Raw genomic sequence first — 19,634 nt, forward strand, 5'->3', positions numbered from 1 at the left:
TGCTCACGTCAGCACTGCTGCTGCCAATCAGTGAGCTCAGCGGCTTGCGACACTGGCTTGAACAGAGCTGCTGAGTAAGAGACAACTGAAGGGGCAGTGGAGTCTCAGTGCTGGACCTGGGGAGGATGATTAAACTACAATTTGTTTTTAAAACAGGCTTTAGAAAACCATGGCCCCTTCCTTCCAAAAAAGGCACCTGGTTACTGGTTTTGCAGCTCAATCCCATTGAAATTAATAGGGCCAAGCTGCAATACCACACCCAACCTGTAGACAGTGGTGGTGCTATATGGCGAAGGCGGCAGCCAAGTTCTTCTAATATTTTCATAAGGAAACATCAATTTTGGAATCCGATCAGGTCTGTCTGGTCATTTTTAACGATTACACACTTGACGATTCCAATATTTCTCATTAGTGGGTTCTTTGCCATCAGCCAAGCCGTGATTCAGATATTATTTGCACATCTAATGTTCACCAGTTCTGTTGATACATCAAGATTATCCCGTCTAGAAAACACATAGCTGCACATTTAGCAAAGAAAAAAATAAAAGAAAAATTGCAAAAATTTCTGTCCAGCCACACTACAGTTCATTACACAGACAGCATGTAAAATGGGATTTCCCAACTGGAGAGTCCATAGAACTGGTGTTTTCTGAAAACAACCAGCTCATCTCAGCCTAGTCAAAAAGTTCTGACCAAATTTTGGCCTACAAACTTGATAGCACAGGAAAGATCGCCCTCCGGACTCCAAAAGACTGCACAAGTGTTAGGAAAACAAGGCTTCAGTCTTCCAAAAACTGCACCAGCCCACAGGTTGGGTGGGATTTTGCAGCTCAGTCCTATTAAATTTCAAAAGGGTCAAGCTGCAAAAACAAAATCAGACAACCCATATCTCAGTGCTCGTTTGGAGGATATTCTGCTCATTGGCACCCACCATCCACTGTAATGTCCATGGTTTACAAAGAGCGGTGAGGTTACCTTATGGGATTGACCCTCTTGGAGGTATAGGTGGCCATTAGATTTCTCTCCCTAGTTGACACTTCAGGAGAAACAAACCTCAAAAGAGGCTCCTGGTGGACAGTGACGTGTCAGTCCAGGTGAAAGCCAGTCATGAGATGGGGTTTTCCATAAGCTTTGGTGATAAGAACCCTTCAATTCCTGACACTACTGATATAGTGGGGGGTGGGTAAGGCTGGTTGGAGTTACTTCTACTGCATTCATCACCATCGCTTGTGGTTTGGATGGCTGGGGGCATTTCTCAACCCTTCTGATTCGGAAGGGGTTAGGTGTGTGGGAGAATTTCTTCCAAATTGAACCCTGATCAATCTCCCATCTGTATTGGAACAGTTGTATGGTAGACACTTCATCCCCATGGATCCCTCACCCTACTAGTTTGGAGGATTGGTTATAGCTCTCCCCCCATTGATAAACTCTTCTATAGTTTGAGGTGGGGCTAGGAGAATTTCTTCCAAATCAATCCCCGACCTGTCCGTATTGGAACGGTTGGATGGTAGGCACTTGAAACCCATGGAACCCTAACCCTTCTAGTTTGCGTGGTTGGTGGCATGTCTCTTCCGTCAATCTCTGACCCTTCTAGTTTGGCAGGTTGGGAGGGCTTTTTCCCCTCCAGTGATAGCAAACCCTTCTGGTTTGGAGAGGAGCAGGAATAGTTGGATGGGAGAATTTCTTCCAAACAATCCCTGATCTGTCTGTATTGGAATAGCTGGATGGCAGGCACTTCATCCCCTTGGATCCCTGACCCATCTAGTTTGGGGCATGTGTTCCCCTTTGATCCCTAACCCTTCCGGTTTGGACGACAATTAATTGGGGACACTTCACCCCTGACTGATCACTAACCCTTCTTGTTCGGCAGGGTTTGGGGTGCACTTCTGCCCATCGATTCATAACAGTTTTGGTTTAGAGTGTTAGGAATGGTTGGTTGGGGGGGAATCACTTACGGTATCTATGGGTCCATGACCTTTGGTAGATATGAGGGCGATAGGTTATAGCACTTCTCGTTTTGGATCATATCTCATTTTTGCGCCTTTTTTTTAATATATATATTTGTTTAGCAGCCCAAGGGTGCAGTGAGGCTCTGTAGTTGAGAACATGCACTCTTCCAATGGAATAAGGGGCCAGGAGCGAGGTTCCCTTTCCAATTAGCGACTGCACCATTATGGGATCTTCTACTTCTGATTCCTCTCTATTAAATTCACGCCTCTTGTGTGGTTTAATGTAATTGATCGGCTTCCTACTACCCGCTGCATAGAATTACATTATTAAACAAGAGAGAGTAAGAAAGAAAAACAGATGACTCCTCGGTGCGTAAAATAAATTGAAAGCCTATGGGGGGGGGGGAAAGGAGGCGACTGCGTCACGCTGCAGACGACCGGCGCGCCATTAACCCCTGTTCTGAGCAGGGGGGGGGTTCTCCAGGCACAATGTCACATTACAAAGTACGTCTTCGTGCTCCTGTAGTGATAGACGGTGCCCGCGGGGACTGTAAGGTGATGCCCGCCTCGGTGGCGGATCCTAATGCTGCAGGGAAGGGCTGCAATGCTACGCGGGGGGGAAAATAAAAACGCCCGCTAACAGCTGACGTTCAGAGGGCTAAGCACTGCAAACGAGATTATGGCTTCTGAAAATAGTGCCGACATAATCTTAGCAGAGCAATGAGGGCACCCCGGGCTGTAGGGGAGACTGAGTGCTGCCATATAAAATATACTGTATATATTGGAAGGCCATATGATATATCATTAAAATCTAAATTTGCGGCACCAAGAGTCCTACACGCGTCCCATGTAGCCGCAGGGACACAGAAATCGCACAGGCCGGATTTATGGAACCAATATAAACACAAACCGCCTGTAGCAACCAATCACAGCGAAGCTTATATTCCATATTCTGCTCTTGAAAAATGAAAGCTGTGCCGTGATTGGTTGCTATGGACAACAGCCAGCTCTGTCTTTTAGGACACATCATGCTAGTATTGACATCTTCACCAGGTGTTTCCCCATCTGGGAACTCGCAGAGGGGGACAATTAGGGCGTCTTGTCGCCACTCACTGACTCCCAAATGTAATATGGCAGCCATAGGGGAAAATAGAAAGAATCTGTCTTTGTGGCCCAAAGCAACCAATCAGATCACAGCTTTCATTTGTCAAGAGCAGAATATGAAATGAAAGCAGGGCTGTGATTGGTTGCCATGGACAACTTCGCTTTTATGAATTGGCCCCATTGTTGTGATTTTGGTCAAAGGGGTGTGGCTTATGCATCGCTATAATGGCGGTAGTACTGACTGAATAAAGAACACTGTAAAAGGGATTTCTTCAGCAGAACGGGAGCGGAAGGGATTTTGCTGCTGCATTCACTGCGGTTATTAATGGTCGTCTGAGGAAGGTTCTGCTGCTGAAGGTACTTGAGCAAATCATCAAAATCCACTGCTGGCAGTTCCTATGTAATCACCGACCAATGATTTCCCAGATGGGATTGATGGGAGACAAGTCTGGAGACTCTGCAGGCTATGGTAGCATGTTTAGGCCCCACAGTCTCATTACTGAAGCACAAGCAATATGCGGCCTCAAGTTGTGGTTTTAAAAAAATGGCTCCTGGGACCCTTAGAAGAAATGGCGGCACCTATGGTTCTACCACATCAATGTAACACCAAGCAGTTAATGCACATGGCATGAAGACTAGAGAGGTCTGGACACCATACATTTTGTCACCCCAACACCTCATTGTAGGACAGATGTGACATTTCCTCGTGAAGACCTCTTCCCTAACCTCATGCCACCACTCTCACTACCATGGAACAGAGCAAGGTGGCAGTAGAGATCTATCCTATTTAGCGATGAGACCCGCGGAGACTCTCAGGATTGGTCTGGAGACCACACCATGATGAGATCTTCACGATGGAACATCACATCGCTCCTACTCCAAGGATTATATAATGGGGGACAATGTGCAGCAGCCAAACCCCTTTAGTTTTCGAGAGTCAAGATTGGTCTGTAGACCCAAGCCATGATGAGGCTTTCAAGTTGGAACATCACATCTGTCTTATTCCAAGGATTAAATTGTAGAGCGCAATGGCATTTGAGGGACACTAACAACTGGGTGTTACATTGATTTGGTAGATCCAGTGGTACGGTCATTTCTTCATAGGGTCCTAGGAGCCACTTTGCAACACGACAACACCAGGCTGCATGTTGCTGGTGCTTCAGAACGTGCCATCATAACCTGCAGCGTCTCCAGACTTTTCTCCCATCAAGCACATAAAGGGTTGGTGATTACAAAGGAGCTGCCAGCAGAGGATCTTGATGATTTGCCCAGATCCTTCCTCAGACCACCATTAAAAACCGCAGTGATAGCAGCCGAAGCAGTAAGTGTCAGGATTTTTCTTGTACTCCATACTTTTTTACTCTCATAATATGCCGTCATTTGCACATCGCTTTACACGTCTCCTGTGATTTCTAGCATTCCACGACTTCCTTCTTGGTGCTGAAATTTTCAATGTTGGGGGGGGTGTAGATATTAAATATATTTATACTGTGCCTTTAAAATGAACTAGACGCCCCCCCAGCAATAAAGAGGAGTGCCTGAGTACAATGGAGGATAGAAATCTTTGGGACAAGAGAGATTTGGCATTTAATTTTTTAAGTAATCCAATTAAAGGTACAGTCCCCTTAAATGCCCTCATGGGCTTCAATATTCGGAGACGGAAGGATCTTTGCCGATCCTAAGTAATAAAGACACTGTGGAAAGTTAATACTACAACAGCGTTCCAAGACCATCTTACTAGTATGTCCCGAAGGGGGGGGGGGGGGGGGAATCAAAGGCATGGTACAGATTCCAAAAACAGCGCCTCACCAGACTACAGGTTGCATTTCTGTCCGTGGAGCTGCAATACCAAGTTCAACCTATACACAAGGGTGGTGCTGTTTTAAGAAGGAAACAGCACCATCCCTTCCCACCCATAAACTATCCAGCCTAGGGGTTGTTTGACAGCCAAAACAGACTGACTTTTCGTCAAGCTGGACAGCATGGGGTCCGTACAACAGACTGCCTGCCCCTGCTGCACAGGCTTGTTTCGGTTGCTACCATACAGACCAGAGTTTAGACCAGGGTGCAGCTAAGGGTAACGGAGCTGGGGGAAGATAAAAGTGTTTCATCTTTCTGCACGGACAGACCGGATCGTACAATGCGCAAGCTGTGCCGAGCAATCATAATAGCAGGACTGCAGGGGGGTAGAAGTCTAAAAATCCGGCAGAGGAAATAATGGAGGAAGCTGTGAAGAGATTCATTTTTTCCCTTATTTCCCATTTTGTAAGACGACGAGAGCAGATGAGTGACAGTATCACCCCGTCCCTCCCTATAGAGACAAATCGATCCGTCCGCAGGCCAAGAGAAAGGGGAAGCGAGACGTCCATCATCAGTACCACCACACAGGCTCTGGAAAGGTCGGGTAACCTCAGGACCAAAAATGGATTTACCACAAAGCTCGAAATGTTCATTTTCTGCAGCTCAATAAACTCTTACTCAATGCTCAGCACACATCCCACCGCGCCACACGGCCCCCCCACCGCGCCACACGGCCCCCCCACCGCGCCACACGGCCCCCCCACCGCGCCACACGGCCCCACTCAGGTGACCACTGTCTTTACAGACTACTTCATCTGCCCCCCGACATAAGGCAGAAGGGGCTTCCTAGCGATAAGCTTTAAACTCACAAGGAAAAACATGAGCAGAGTACCCCCTCTACGATGTCAGTATGCCCAAATGTGGGCGGGGCTCAAAATCAGAAGACCGCCCCGTAAAAGAGTGATCTTCATACTGCCGCCTACTTATGCATCCAGTGACCCAATAGAAACCAGGTAGAAAACAAACATTGTGGCATCACTAATACAAACAATGCATGTCCAAACTCACTAATTACTAGACTTCCCCTATCAAGAGAGGAAAATGTGACAGGAAGAGAGGAGGATCAGTAATGTAATGTACGTACACAGTGACTGCACCAGCAGAATAGCGAGTGCAGCTCTGGGGTATAATACAGGCGGTAACTCAGGATCAGTAATGTAATGTATGTTCACAGTGACTGCACCAGCAGAATAGTGAGTGCAGCTCTGGAGTATAATACAGGATGTAACTCAGGATCAGTAATGTAATGTACACTCACTGGCCACTTTATTAGGTACACCATGCTAGTAAGGGGTTGGACCCCCTTTTGCCTTCAGAACTGCCTCAATTCTTCGTGGCAGAGATTCAACAAGGTGCTGGAAGCATTCCTCAGAGTTTTTGGACCATATTGACATGATGGCATCACACAGTTGGCGCAGATTTGTCGGCTGCACATCCCTGATGCGAATCTCCCGTTCCACCACATCCCAAAGATGCTCTATTGGATTGAGATCTGGTGACTGAGGAGGCCATTTGAGTACAGTGAACTCATTGTCATGTTCAAGAAACCAATCTGAGATGATTCGAGCTTTATGACATGGCGCATTATCCTGCTGAAAGTAGCCATCAGATGTTGGGTACATTGTGGTCATAAAGGGATGGACATGGTCAGCAACAATACTCAGGTAGGCTGTGGCGTTGCAACGATGCTCAATTGGTACCAAGGGGCCCAAAGAGTGCCCAGAAAAAATTCCCCACACCATGACACCACCACCACCAGCCTGAACCGTTGATACAAGGCAGGATGGATCCATGCTTTCATGTTGTTTACGCCAAATTCTGACCCTACCTTCCGAATGTCGCAGCAGAAATCGAGACTCATCAGACCAGGCAACGTTTTTCCAATCTTCTACTGTCCAATTTCGATGAGCTTGTGCAAATTGTAGCCTCAGTTTCCTGTTCTTAGCTGAGAGGAGTGGTACCCAGTGTGGTCTTCTGCTGCTGTAGCCCATCTGCCTCAAAGTTCGACGCACTGTGCGTTCAGAGATGCTCTTCTGCCTACCTTGGTTGTAACGGGTGGCAATTTGAGTCACTGTTGCCTTTCTATCAGCTCGAACCAGTCTGCCCATTCTCCTCTGACCTCTGGCATCAACATGGCATTTCCGGCCACAGAACTGCCGCTCACTGGTTTTTTTTTCTTTTTCGGACCATTCTCTGTAAACCCTAGAGATGGTTGTGCGTGAAAATCCCAGTAGATCAGCAGTTTCTGAAATACTCAGACCAGCCCTTCTGGCACCAACAATCATGCCACGTTCAAAGGCACTCAAATCACCTTTCTTCCCCATACTGATGCTCGGTTTGAACTGCAGGAGATTGTCTTGACCATGTCTACATGCCTAAATGCAGTGAGTTGCCGCCATGTGATTGGCTGATTAGAAATTAAGTCTTAACACACAGTTGGACAGGTGTACCTAATAAAGTGGCCAGTGAGTGTATGTACACAGTGACTGCACCAGCAGAATAGTGAGTGCAGCTCTGGGGTATAATACAGGAGGTAACTCAGGATCAGTAATGTAATGTATGTTCACAGTGACTGCACCAGCAGAATAGTGAGTGCAGCTCTGGAGTAAAATACAGGATGTAACTCAGGATCAGTAATGTAATGTATGTACACAGTAACGGCACCAGCAGAATAGTGAGTGCAGCTCTGGAGTATAATACAGGATGTAACTCAGGATCAGTAATGTATGTACACAGTGACTGCACCAGCAGAATAGTGAGTGCAGCTCTGGAGTATAATACAGGATGTAACTCAGGATCAGTAATGTAACGTATGTACACAGTGACTGCACCAGCAGAATAGTGAGTGCAGCTCTGGGGTATAATACAGGATATAACTCAGGATCAGTAATGTATGTACACAGTGACTGCACCAGCAGAATAGTGAGTGCAGCTCTGGGGTATAATACAGGAGGTAACTCAGGATCAGTAATGTAACGTATGTACACAGTGACTGCACCAGCAGAATAGTGAGTGCAGCTCTGGGGTATAATACAGGATATAACTCAGGATCAGTAATGTATGTACACAGTGACTGCACTAGAAGAATAGTGAGTGCAGCTCTGGGGTATAATACAAGAGGTAACTCAGGATCAGTAATGTAATGTATGTACACAGTGACTGCACCAGCAGAATAGCGAGTGCAGCTCTGGAGTATAATACAGGATGTAACTCAGGATCAGTAAAGCATCTAGATAACACTACCCTTCCAACCATCTTCATGAAATAAACATGTGACCCTTACATGGCCGCATCCTACGTTGGATCATCATCTGCACCTGTATAGGATTACAGAAAGACTCAGGGGATAGAAGGAGCGACTACTGCCAAGAATCCAAAGCTGAACCTTATACTGGGCAACATTAAAATGATATAACAGTGCAGAACACCTCCACATAACAGCACCTCTAATAAATAATAACACCGCCAGACAATGCACAGACATTAGTGCTCAGGTCACAACCTGTTGCTCTGGGGTGTGATTGTGCGGCTGCGCTGCAGTACACATTGTGCTGGAGGGTGACACGGGTGCAGGCAGCTGCACAGGACAAGGTCGGCACTGACTAGTAATCACACTGTGCCGTGGATGATAACAGAGGACAACAGCGTCACAGCTGTAAACTGTAGCTTTTTTTTTCCTTCCCTTTGACGTTTAATGACCCTTCACAAGGAATACAATGCGGATTAATGGCTTTAAATGCCAGGCGCACACACCAGCACATTCAGCTTACATAGCACAAGTAGGGAGCACAATGGCAGCCGCGGTGCAGGCATTGTTCTCTATTATCAGATGAGCTCTTTGCACACACAATGTGGGCGCTCCTGATGCCTGACACCAACAAGTGAAAAGAAGAAAAAAAAAAAAAAGACATCGGAATGGAAGGAGAAAAAAAAAAAAAAAAAAAAAAAAAACAGGTGTGAGATGAGGAGCGGGATCTCACGGCTACTGAGAAAGCGGCGTTTAAGAAAAGGAGGCTACGAGAAAAAAAAATCTGCCTGAAAGATGCACCAACTAAAAGGTAAATGTGTGGAAAAGCCACCGAATAAGGAGTAAGGCCCTGGAGGGGCCCCGGCTCAGCCGCCCAAGGAGGGGGCCACGGGCCGTCACAGATGGGGTACAAATTGCAGCCTATGCCAGCCAACGCCAAGAACAACTGCTCCGGATTATCTTACCAGTGCTCAGAAGATTTCAGGATGTAAGCGAGAGGCTCGGGAACATTTTTTAGGCAATTTTTTTCATTACCCGAGAACCTACAGGATACAGTAGAGATCATGGGGGGGGTGAATAGTTCCGCAAACACCACACGAGCGCACAATCACACGCTTCGTCACGCGCGTTATGTGCCCGCGAGTTAATTGCATTTTTCTTCGTAAATCAAATAACCATCCTGGGTGAAAAATAAAAAAACAAAGGCCGGCGGGCAGAGCTCTAGATTAACACCGCCGACGGTCTGACATCACGCGGTGATCTCTGCGGGGTTAATTCTCCGCATACATACAGCGGTAACCCCATATGAACCGGGGGGGGGGGGTTGACAACCCAGAGGGCATCAAGTACAGAGCAGATGGAGCATTTCGGAGACCCCCAAAAGTCGGACCCCCCCCAACAATCCGCAAGTCAATCGCCTATGATCCCATTTTTTTTTTATCAAGTTAAATTAAACCCTTTAAGGGATTGTCTGTAGGGAATCCTACTCGCTGACACCCATGTGAGAGGGGACGTACCCCTTTAAGAGCTCACGCGCATCGTGCAAATATATACAAGCTCCAGGAAAAAATAAAAACAAAAATAATGTCCATTTTGAGGATTTGTATCCATAGGATCCTCCTTCATGAGACCTGGTGGCCATAAATGCAAGGAAATACCCTATAAGCCAGGGAGCGCCGCCACCATGTGTGACCGAGCAGAGCGCAGGAACACTCCGCTGTCTCATACCAAGGTGATGACATCACTCCCAGCAAGGAAACATGGAGGGCGTGCGGCTCCTTCCCACAACCAGTGGCTAACCTACATGAATCACGATTTACCGAGTTACTGGGAGTGGAGACGATGGTTGTTGCTACATCGTCACCACAGCCCGAGCCAAGTATCACTGGAAGCACTCAGCCCTTCTCCATGCGCAGGAATCTCGCTCTTCACTTAAGTGCAGACATTTATAGCGACAATTCTCACTTCCTAAACAGTAAAAACGTACACTCCAGAGCTGCACTCACTGTACACATCTATTACTGATCCTGAGTTACATCCTGTATTATACTCCAGAGCTGCACTCACTATTCTGCTGGTGCAGTCACTGTGTACATACATTACATTACTGATCCTGAGTTATATCCTGTATTATCCTCCAGAGCTGCACTCACTATTCTGCTGGTGCAGTCACTGTGTACATACATTACATTACTGATCCTGAGTTATATCCTGTATTATCCTCCAGAGCTGCACTCACTATGCACATCTATTACTGATCCTGAATTATATCCTGTATTATACCCCAGAGCTGCACTCACTATTCTGCTGGTGCAGTCACTGTGTACATACATTACATTACTGATCCTGAGTTATATCCTGTATTATCCTCCAGAGCTGCACTCACTATGCACATCTATTACTGATCCTGAATTATATCCTGTATTATACCCCAGAGCTGCACTCACTATTCTGCTGGTGCAGTCACTGTGTACATACATTACTGATCCTGAGTTACATCCTGTATTATACCCCAGAGCTGCACTCACTATTCTCCTGGTGCAGTCACTGTGTACATACATTACATTACTGATCCTGAGTTATATCCTGTATTATCCTCCAGAGCTGCACTCGCTATTCTGCTGGTGCAGTCTCTGTGTACATACATTACTGATCCTCAGTTACAACCTGTATTATACCCCAGAGCTGCACTCACTATTCTGCTGGTGCAGTCACTGTGTACATACATTACATTACTGATCCTCAGTTACAACCTGTATTATACCCCAGAGCTGCACTCACTATTCTGCTGGTGCAGTCACTGTGTACATACATTACTGATCCTGAGTTACATCCTGTATTATACTCCAGAGCTGCACTCACTATTCTGCTGGTGCAGTCACTGTGTACATACATTACATTACTGATCCTGAGTTACATCCTGTATTATACCCCAGAGCTGCACTCACTACTTTGTGTATGGACAATGAATAAACGTGATAAGCGCTTCACCATCATCTGACCCGAGCTCATACTACTCAGTTGTATTTTTTACTTTGTACGAGAGCGAGCTGCCAACAACATGAGGTGGGAGAATATCAGCTCTGAAGCCTGAAGAATTGTTAATGCTGCGCTAAACACTAATGCATATGGAGTAAAAAAAAAAAAAAAAAAAAAAAAGAAACTATGGATACATATTGTGTTATGTGGTTGCAATGATCTTACAAGTAGTGAGAAAAAAAAAATGCTTGTGCTGCTTCGCACACGCCGGCTCTACTGACAGGTCACACTGGCTGTCAAATCATAAAGTAGGAAGGCGCAGAGCGGAGAATCCTCCCAGCAGGCAATGAACAGGCCGCAGTCATACCGACACGAGCCCGCAGATAAAGGTGCAGACTGCACACACAGCTCAGCTACACCGCCCCCCCTGCACACACACACACAGCTCAGCTACACCGCCCCCCCTGCACACACACACACACACACACACACACACAGCTCAGCTACACCGCCCCCCCTGCACACACACACACAGCTCAGCTACACCGCCCCCCCTGCACACACACACACAGCTCAGCTACACCGCCCCCCCTGCACACACACACACAGCTCAGCTACACCGCCCCCCCTGCACACACACACACAGCTCAGCTACACCGCCCCCCCTGCACACACACACACAGCTCAGCTACACCGCCCCCCCTGCACACACACACACAGCTCAGCTACACCGCCCCCCCTGCACACACACACACAGCTCAGCTACACCGCCCCCCCTGCACACACACACACAGCTCAGCTACACCGCCCCCCCTGCACACACACACACAGCTCAGCTACACCGCCCCCCCTGCACACACACACACAGCTCAGCTACACCGCCCCCCCTGCACACACACACACAGCTCAGCTACACCGCCCCCCCTGCACACACACACACAGCTCAGCTACACCGCCCCCCCTGCACACACACACACAGCTCAGCTACACCGCCCCCCCTGCACACACACACACAGCTCAGCTACACCGCCCCCCCTGCACACACACACACAGCTCAGCTACACCGCCCCCCCTGCACACACACACACAGCTCAGCTACACCGCCCCCCCTGCACACACACACACAGCTCAGCTACACCGCCCCCCCTGCACACACACACACAGCTCAGCTACACCGCCCCCCCTACGCACACACAGCTCAGCTACACCGCCCCCCTGCGCACACACAGCTCAGCTACACCGCCCCCCTGCGCACACACAGCTCAGCTACACCGCCCCCCTGCGCACACACAGCTCAGCTACACCGCCCCCCTGCACACACACACACACACACAGCTCAGCTACACCGCCCCCTGCACACACACACACACACACACACAGCTCAGCTACACCGCCCCCCCTGCACACACACACACAGCTCAGCTACACCGCCCCCCCGCACACACACACAGCTCAGCTACACCGCCCCCCCGCACACACACACAGCTCAGCTACACCGCCCCCCCGCACACACACACAGCTCAGCTACACCGCCCCCCCGCACACACACACAGCTCAGCTACACCGCCCCCCCGCACACACACACAGCTCAGCTACACCGCCCCCCCGCACACACACACAGCTCAGCTACACCGCCCCCCCGCACACACACACAGCTCAGCTACACCGCCCCCCCGCACACACACACAGCTCAGCTACACCGCCCCCCCGCACACACACACAGCTCAGCTACACCGCCCCCCCGCACACACACACAGCTCAGCTACACCGCCCCCCCGCACACACACACAGCTCAGCTACACCGCCCCCCCGCACACACACACAGCTCAGCTACACCGCCCCCCCGCACACACACACAGCTCAGCTACACCGCCCCCCCGCACACACACACAGCTCAGCTACACCGCCCCCCCGCACACACACACAGCTCAGCTACACCGCCCCCCCGCACACACACACACAGCTCAGCTACACCGCCCCCCTGCACACACACACAGCTCAGCTACACCGCCCCCCTGCACACACACAGCTCAGCTACACCGCCCCCCTGCACACACACAGCTCAGCTACACCGCCCCCCTGCACACACACAGCTCAGCTACACCGCCCCCCCTGCACACACACACAGCTCAGCTCTGCCTGATCAATAATCTCACAAGCTCCAGAGGTCAGTGAAACAGTGCAGGTAGATGCTGCATTACAGGCCTGAGCCCAATCACAGGGGGTCCCGGCCACAACACGAACATTCCCTTGAAACCATCAATAATATCTAACCTGTGGCTTTCCATCTGTAGCAAAACTACAACTCCCAGCATGCCCTGACAGCTACACGGAATAACCTCCCCGCGAGGGAGAATAACGGGTGAGCACGCGTGGGGACACGTACAGGGAGCTGCACTGACACAGGGTAACGGAAGCCCCGCGCACTCACAGCCGCATTACCTCCCGCTGCCTCCGGGCTCCCGGCTCCGCCGCTCCCCTCTCGGTTCCCTGTCAGGCGGGAGCTTCTGCAATCTGCAGCCTTCCCCAGCCACACCCAGATACCACGACTACCGACAGGCGATTGGCTCACGCTAAGGCCCGCCCCTAAACGTCACACGGGAAGGCGGAGATAGGAAATGAATCCAAGCCTCGTTTCGATGTGAAGTGTGGAACGCGGTCACGTGATGATGGGCATTGGGCCGGTGACGTAGGAGGAGGGGAGAAGAGAAGATCCTGAGCCATTTCTGCACCTCCACTGTGCCCCCATAAGAGGAACCTGAGTGCCCCCACAGCGATAGGACTGCCCCCATAAGAGAAACCTGAGTGCCCCCCCCAGTCATAGGAGTGCCCCCACAGCGATAGGAGTGCCCCCATAAGAGAAACCTGAGTGCCCCCCAGTCATAGGAGTGCCCCCATAAGAGGAACCTGAGTGCCCCCCACAGTGATAGGTGAGCCCCCATAAGAGGAACCTGAGTGCCCCCCACAGTGATAGGTGAGCCCCCATAAGAGGAACCTGAGTGCCCCCCACAGTGATAGGAGTGCCCCCATAAGAGGAACCTGAGTGCCCCCCACAGTGATAGGAGTGCCCCATAAGAGAAACCTGAGTGCCCCCCCCAGTCATAGGAGTGCCCCCATAAGAGGAACCTGAGTGCCCCCCACAGTGATAGGTGAGCCCCCATAAGAGGAACCTGAGTGCCCCCCACAGTGATAGGAGTGCCCCCATAAGAGGAACCTGAGTGCCCCCCAGTCATAGGAGTGCCCCCATAAGAGAAACCTGAGTGCCCCCCAGTCATAGGAGTGCCCCCATAAGAGAAACCTGAGTGCCCCCCAGTCATAGGAGTGCCCCCATAAGAGGAACCTGAGTGCCCCCCACAGTGATAGGTGAGCCCCCATAAGAGGAACCTGAGTGCCCCCCACAGTGATAGGTGAGCCCCCATAAGAGGAACCTGAGTGCCCCCCACAGTGATAGGAGTGCCCCCATAAGAGGAACCTGAGTGCCCCCCACAGTGATAGGAGTGCCCCATAAGAGAAACCTGAGTGCCCCCCCCAGTCATAGGAGTGCCCCCATAAGAGGAACCTGAGTGCCCCCCACAGTGATAGGTGAGCCCCCATAAGAGGAACCTGAGTGCCCCCCACAGTGATAGGAGTGCCCCCATAAGAGGAACCTGAGTGCCCCCCAGTCATAGGAGTGCCCCCATAAGAGGAACCTGAGTGCCCCCCACAGTGATAGGTGAGCCCCCATAAGAGGAACCTGAGTGCCCCCCACAGTGATAGGAGTGCCCCCATAAGAGGAACCTGAGTGCCCCCCCAGTCATAGGAGTGCCCCCATAAGAGGAACCTGAGTGCCCCCCACAGTGATAGGAGAGCCCCCATAAGAGGAACCTGAGTGCCCCCCCAGTCATAGGAGTGCCCCCATAAGAGGAACCTGAGTGCCCCCCACAGTGATAGGTGAGCCCCCATAAGAGGAACCTGAGTGCCCCCCCCAGTCATAGGAGTGCCCCCATAAGAGGAACCTGAGTGCCCCCCACAGTGATAGGTGAGCCCCCATAAGAGGAACCTGAGTGCCCCCCACAGTGATTGGAGTGCCCCCATAAGAGGAACCTGAGTGCCCCCCCAGTCATAGGAGTGCCCCCATAAGAGGAACCTGAGTGCCCCCCCACAGTGATAGGTGAGCCCCCATAAGAGGAACCTGAGTGCCCCCCACAGTGATAGGAGTGCCCCCATAAGAGGAACCTGAGTGCCCCCCAGTCATAGGAGTGCCCCCATAAGAGGAACCTGAGTGCCCCCCACAGTGATAGAGCCCCCATAAGAGGAACCTGAGTGCCCCCCAGTCATAGGAGTGCCCCCATAAGAGGAACCTGAGTGCCCCCCACAGTGATAGGAGAGCCCCCATAAGAGGAACCTGAGTGCCCCCCCAGTCATAGGAGTGCCCCCATAAGAGGAACCTGAGTGCCCCCCACAGTGATAGGTGAGCCCCCATAAGAGGAACCTGAGTGCCCCCCCCAGTCATAGGAGTGCCCCCATAAGAGGAACCTGAGTGCCCCCCACAGTGATAGGTGAGCCCCCATAAGAGGAACCTGAGTGCCCCCCACAGTGATAGGAGTGCCCCCATAAGAGGAACCTGAGTGCCCCCCAGTCATAGGAGTGCCCCCATAAGAGGAACCTGAGTGCCCCCCACAGTGATAGGTGAGCCCCCATAAGAGGAACCTGAGTGCCCCCCACAGTGATAGGAGTGCCCCCATAAGAGGAACCTGCGTGCCCCCACAGTGATAGGAGAGCCCCCATAACGATAACCTGAGTGGTTCCACCGTCTATAAGGGCTGGGGTTACCCCATAACACCGTCTGTAATCTCCGGAGATGGAGAACGGAGTTAGCGCACATTCACACATCCTTGGAAAGAACATAGCTTTGGCACAGCTGCACCACCACTACCTCAGCATAGTGCATAGAGGTCAAATCACGCACGTACAATAAACGCCATAAACCCTTAAAGAACGGGTGCTCTATCCCAGAGGCAAACAGATCCAATATGGGAGTAAGAAGAAGTAAAGGATGGCACTCACCGTTCAAATGTGGAAAACTTTAATGATAAAAATCATCGGCGCAGGATCAGGACCCGTAGAAGCGCAAAACGGCCGTAGTCCGCACTCAGCACATTGCTCCCGCGCCGATGATTTTTATCATTAAATAAAAGTTTTCTACATTTGAATGGTGACTGCCATCCTTTACTTCTTACTCGCACACTCACACATGCACAGTCTCTGATAGTTGCAGAGCGAGCTTTTCGGTACACAGACACTCGCCTTAGGGGTATGTTCTGATGTTCCTACAAGGAGCACGAGGAGCTGATTTTCCATCAGTATTTTCTATCCAGAAATTCCACCGCATCTCACAGCGTCCTGTATGAGATCTCAGAAAACTTGAGTGAATTGCTCGGCCGTGCTGATATGGAAGGTGCAGTCTGCCAGCGAGTCCTGCGGAGGATGCAACGGATTTCACAAATTTTGCTTAACTGCAGAGTAGTCAATGGGGTCTGGTGTCCACCCTGGGACTCTCTGGGGTTCATTGTAAACTCTGGGGTCCGGTGTCCTCGCTGGGACTCACTGGGGTCCGGTGTCCTCGCTGGGGCTCACTGGGGTCCGGTGTCCTCGCTGGGACTCACTGGGGTCCGGTGTCCTCGCTGGGACTCACTGGTGGCCGGTGTCCACGCTGGGACTCCCTGGTGGCCGGTGTCCACGCTGGGACTCCCTGGTGGCCGGTGTCCACGCTGGGACTCCCTGGTGGCCGGTGTCCACGCTGGGACTCCCTGGTGGCCGGTGTCCACGCTGGGACTTCCTGAGGTCCGGTGTCGACGCTGGGACTCCTTGGGGTCCGGTGTCCTCGCTGGGGTCCAATGTCCACCCTGGGACTTCCCTGGGGTCCATGTCCACCATGGGGCTCCCTGGGGTCTGGTGTCTACCCTGAGACTTCCCTGGGGTCCAGCGTCCTCGCTGGGACTTCCCTGGGGTCCATGTCCACCATGGGGCTCCCTGGGGTCTGGTGTCTACCCTGAGACTTCCCTGGGGTCCGGCGTCCTCGCTGGGACTTCCCTGGGGTCCATGTCCACCATGGGGCTCCCTGGGGTCTGGTGTCTACCCTGGGACTCCCTGGGGTACGGTGTCCACCCTGGGACTCCCTGGGGTACGGTGTCCACCCTGGGACTCCCTGATAACCGGACCACGACAGTGCAAACTTCCTCAGCCGTCACTTGATTGCAAATATGTATCATGTGCAGTGGAAATTTTCAACATGCATTTGTCCCTTTGCATAATTTTGGATGAAATATGTAACAGAAACCAAGCTGCAATACCACACACAACCTGTAGGCAGAAGTTGCGCTGTTTCTAGAAGAAAGCAACCATGTTTTTCTAATCTGATACAGCAGTAGGAGTTTTCCCGTCTCTAATCTGGCTGTCATTTCCAGAGTGCTCATCTTCTGGCAGGGAACTGAGGATTTTCATCTGCTCAGCTATTTTTATTCTTTTTTTATTGACAGATCTCACTTAACTCGCATCCTGTGATCTCACGGCTCAAGCAGGTTTTTTTTTATCTAGAATCCAGCCCAATCTTTCATGTGATCAAGAGACGTTTTGTTCTGCCGCCTGGCAGCGGCGGTGACGGGTGACGAGAGGAGATTCACGTGCGCCAGCCGGGATGATGGAATAAATGAAATGAGCAGCTGAAAGGGACAGATGGTTCGGGAGGAAGGACGGTTACCACTAGCTGCTCCTGCAGATAACAGAAGGCTTGGAAAAGGGGGACAAGCACTGGGCCAAAAAAAACTTTAGAAATTGTATTATGGGGTGTGGATGGATGGATTAGGGTGTGAATTGTGACTTCAGTGTCTCTGCACCACAAATATAAGAACCGATTAACCAGGAAGCTCTGGTGAAGAGATCCTGTTGACGTGCATTTATATTCAGCCCCCTGGCGTCTGATACCCCTAAATAAAATCCCGAGTGACCAATTGCCTCCATAAATTACATAATTAGTAAATGGAGTCCACCTGGGTGTGATTTATTCTCAGTAGAACTACAGCTGTTCTGTGAAGGCCTCAGAGGTTTGTTTGAGAACATTAGGGACTAAATGGTATCATGAAAACCTAGGAGCCCACCAGACAGGTCAAGGATAAAGTTGTGTTAAAGTATAAAGCAGGGTTAGGTTGAATAAAAAAAAAAGTAGCCTAAGATCTGGACATCTCACGGGTTTAATCCATCATCTAAAAATGAAAGGAGTATGGCACAAGTGCAAACCAAACAAGACATGGCCATCCACCTAAACGGACATCCCAAGCAATGAGAGGGCAAATTAGAGTTGCAGCCAAGAAGCCCATGGTCACTCTTGAGGAGCTGCGGAGGTCCACAGCTGAGGAGGGAGAATCTGGTCCGAGTGCCGGGTATTGAGACGCGGGACTCGTGCAAGTTTCTCACAATTGTGACCCCGGCCTTAGTTATATACTCCACAAATCTGGCCTTTATAGAAGAGTGACAAGAAGAAAGCCATTTTTGAAAACAAACCAAAATTTGGAAAAAGCCACGTAGGGAACACAGTGAGCATGCGGAAGAAGGTGCTCAGGTCAGATGTGACCAAGGTAGAACTTTTTGGGCTAAATGCAAAACGCTATGTGTGGAGGAAAACCAAGACTGTATATCACTCTCAAACCACCATCCCCACTGTCACACATGGTGGTGGCAGCATCATGCTGTGTAGAGGCTTTTCTCAAGCAGGGGCAGGGATGCTGCTCAGAGTTGATGGGAAGTTGGATGAAACTAAATACAGGGCAATCCTGGAGTAAAACATGTTAGAAGCAGATTACAACCATCCCAGGGCGATACCCAATTTTCAGGAACAAATTCTGGAGTGTTTTATCCCAAAAAGGGGTTTCCACTGCCCCTCTTTGGGAGGGATTTAAATACCCACATCAGAATATATCCAGAACTATTCAGCAAAGGGCATAAAGAGCAAGATATATGGTCACCAGATTTATCTGGCTCCGCATATCTCAGGAATCGGAAAGTGAGATTGTGGCGAGCTATTGTTCTCTTTTATCTGAACCACTGTTGGTGAAGGCAGTAAAAAAAAAAAAAAGTCTGGGTGAAAATTAATTATTAACCCCCTCCGGGTCTCGCAGACGGCCTCGCTGTGTACACACAGGAGATCAAGGTAAGAAGCATTCGTGTCACATTCCTTGCATGTTTCTGCGGTGGATTGTGCCGCCAGCACTTGTCATATCCACAAGGGAAGAAAGGAGCGGGAGGTAAATGTTATCCTATGGATGTTCACTGCTTGCTGGAAATAAAAAAAAAAACACTAATTATATAGTAAATGGTAGAGTGTTTAGTACTCGCCCGTGCCTTTAAGATGCAATTAAAGAGACCTATAAACATATGGTAGACAGCAAGGCCTGACCGAAAAACCACCAAATCCTCAAGACGCCACCAAACAGGCAGCAGACGTAGATTTAGGCAGAGTT

General features: G+C 50.3%; 1 protein-coding gene across 3 annotated transcripts in view; it reads right to left on the bottom strand.

The window, feature by feature from the left end:
• The window catches only part of PACSIN2 (protein kinase C and casein kinase substrate in neurons 2), a 60,264-nt gene extending 46,529 nt beyond the window's left edge, over positions 1–13,735 (bottom strand). For 2 of the 3 annotated variants that reach the window (XM_073567702.1, XM_073567699.1), the window contains exon 1: positions 13,582–13,735. The gene's annotated coding sequence lies outside the window, so the exon portion shown is untranslated. Of the gene's footprint in view, positions 1–13,570 lie in introns of all 3 variants that reach the window. The other variant, XM_073567701.1, reaches the window with a different exon arrangement.
• Positions 13,736–19,634: the final 5,899 nt, after the last annotated feature.

The sequence above is a fragment of the Dendrobates tinctorius genome, unplaced genomic scaffold (genome assembly GCF_039654945.1).
Source record: "Dendrobates tinctorius isolate UK_male_01 unplaced genomic scaffold, ASM3965494v1 ptg000020l, whole genome shotgun sequence".
NCBI lineage: Eukaryota > Metazoa > Chordata > Amphibia > Anura > Dendrobatidae > Dendrobates > Dendrobates tinctorius.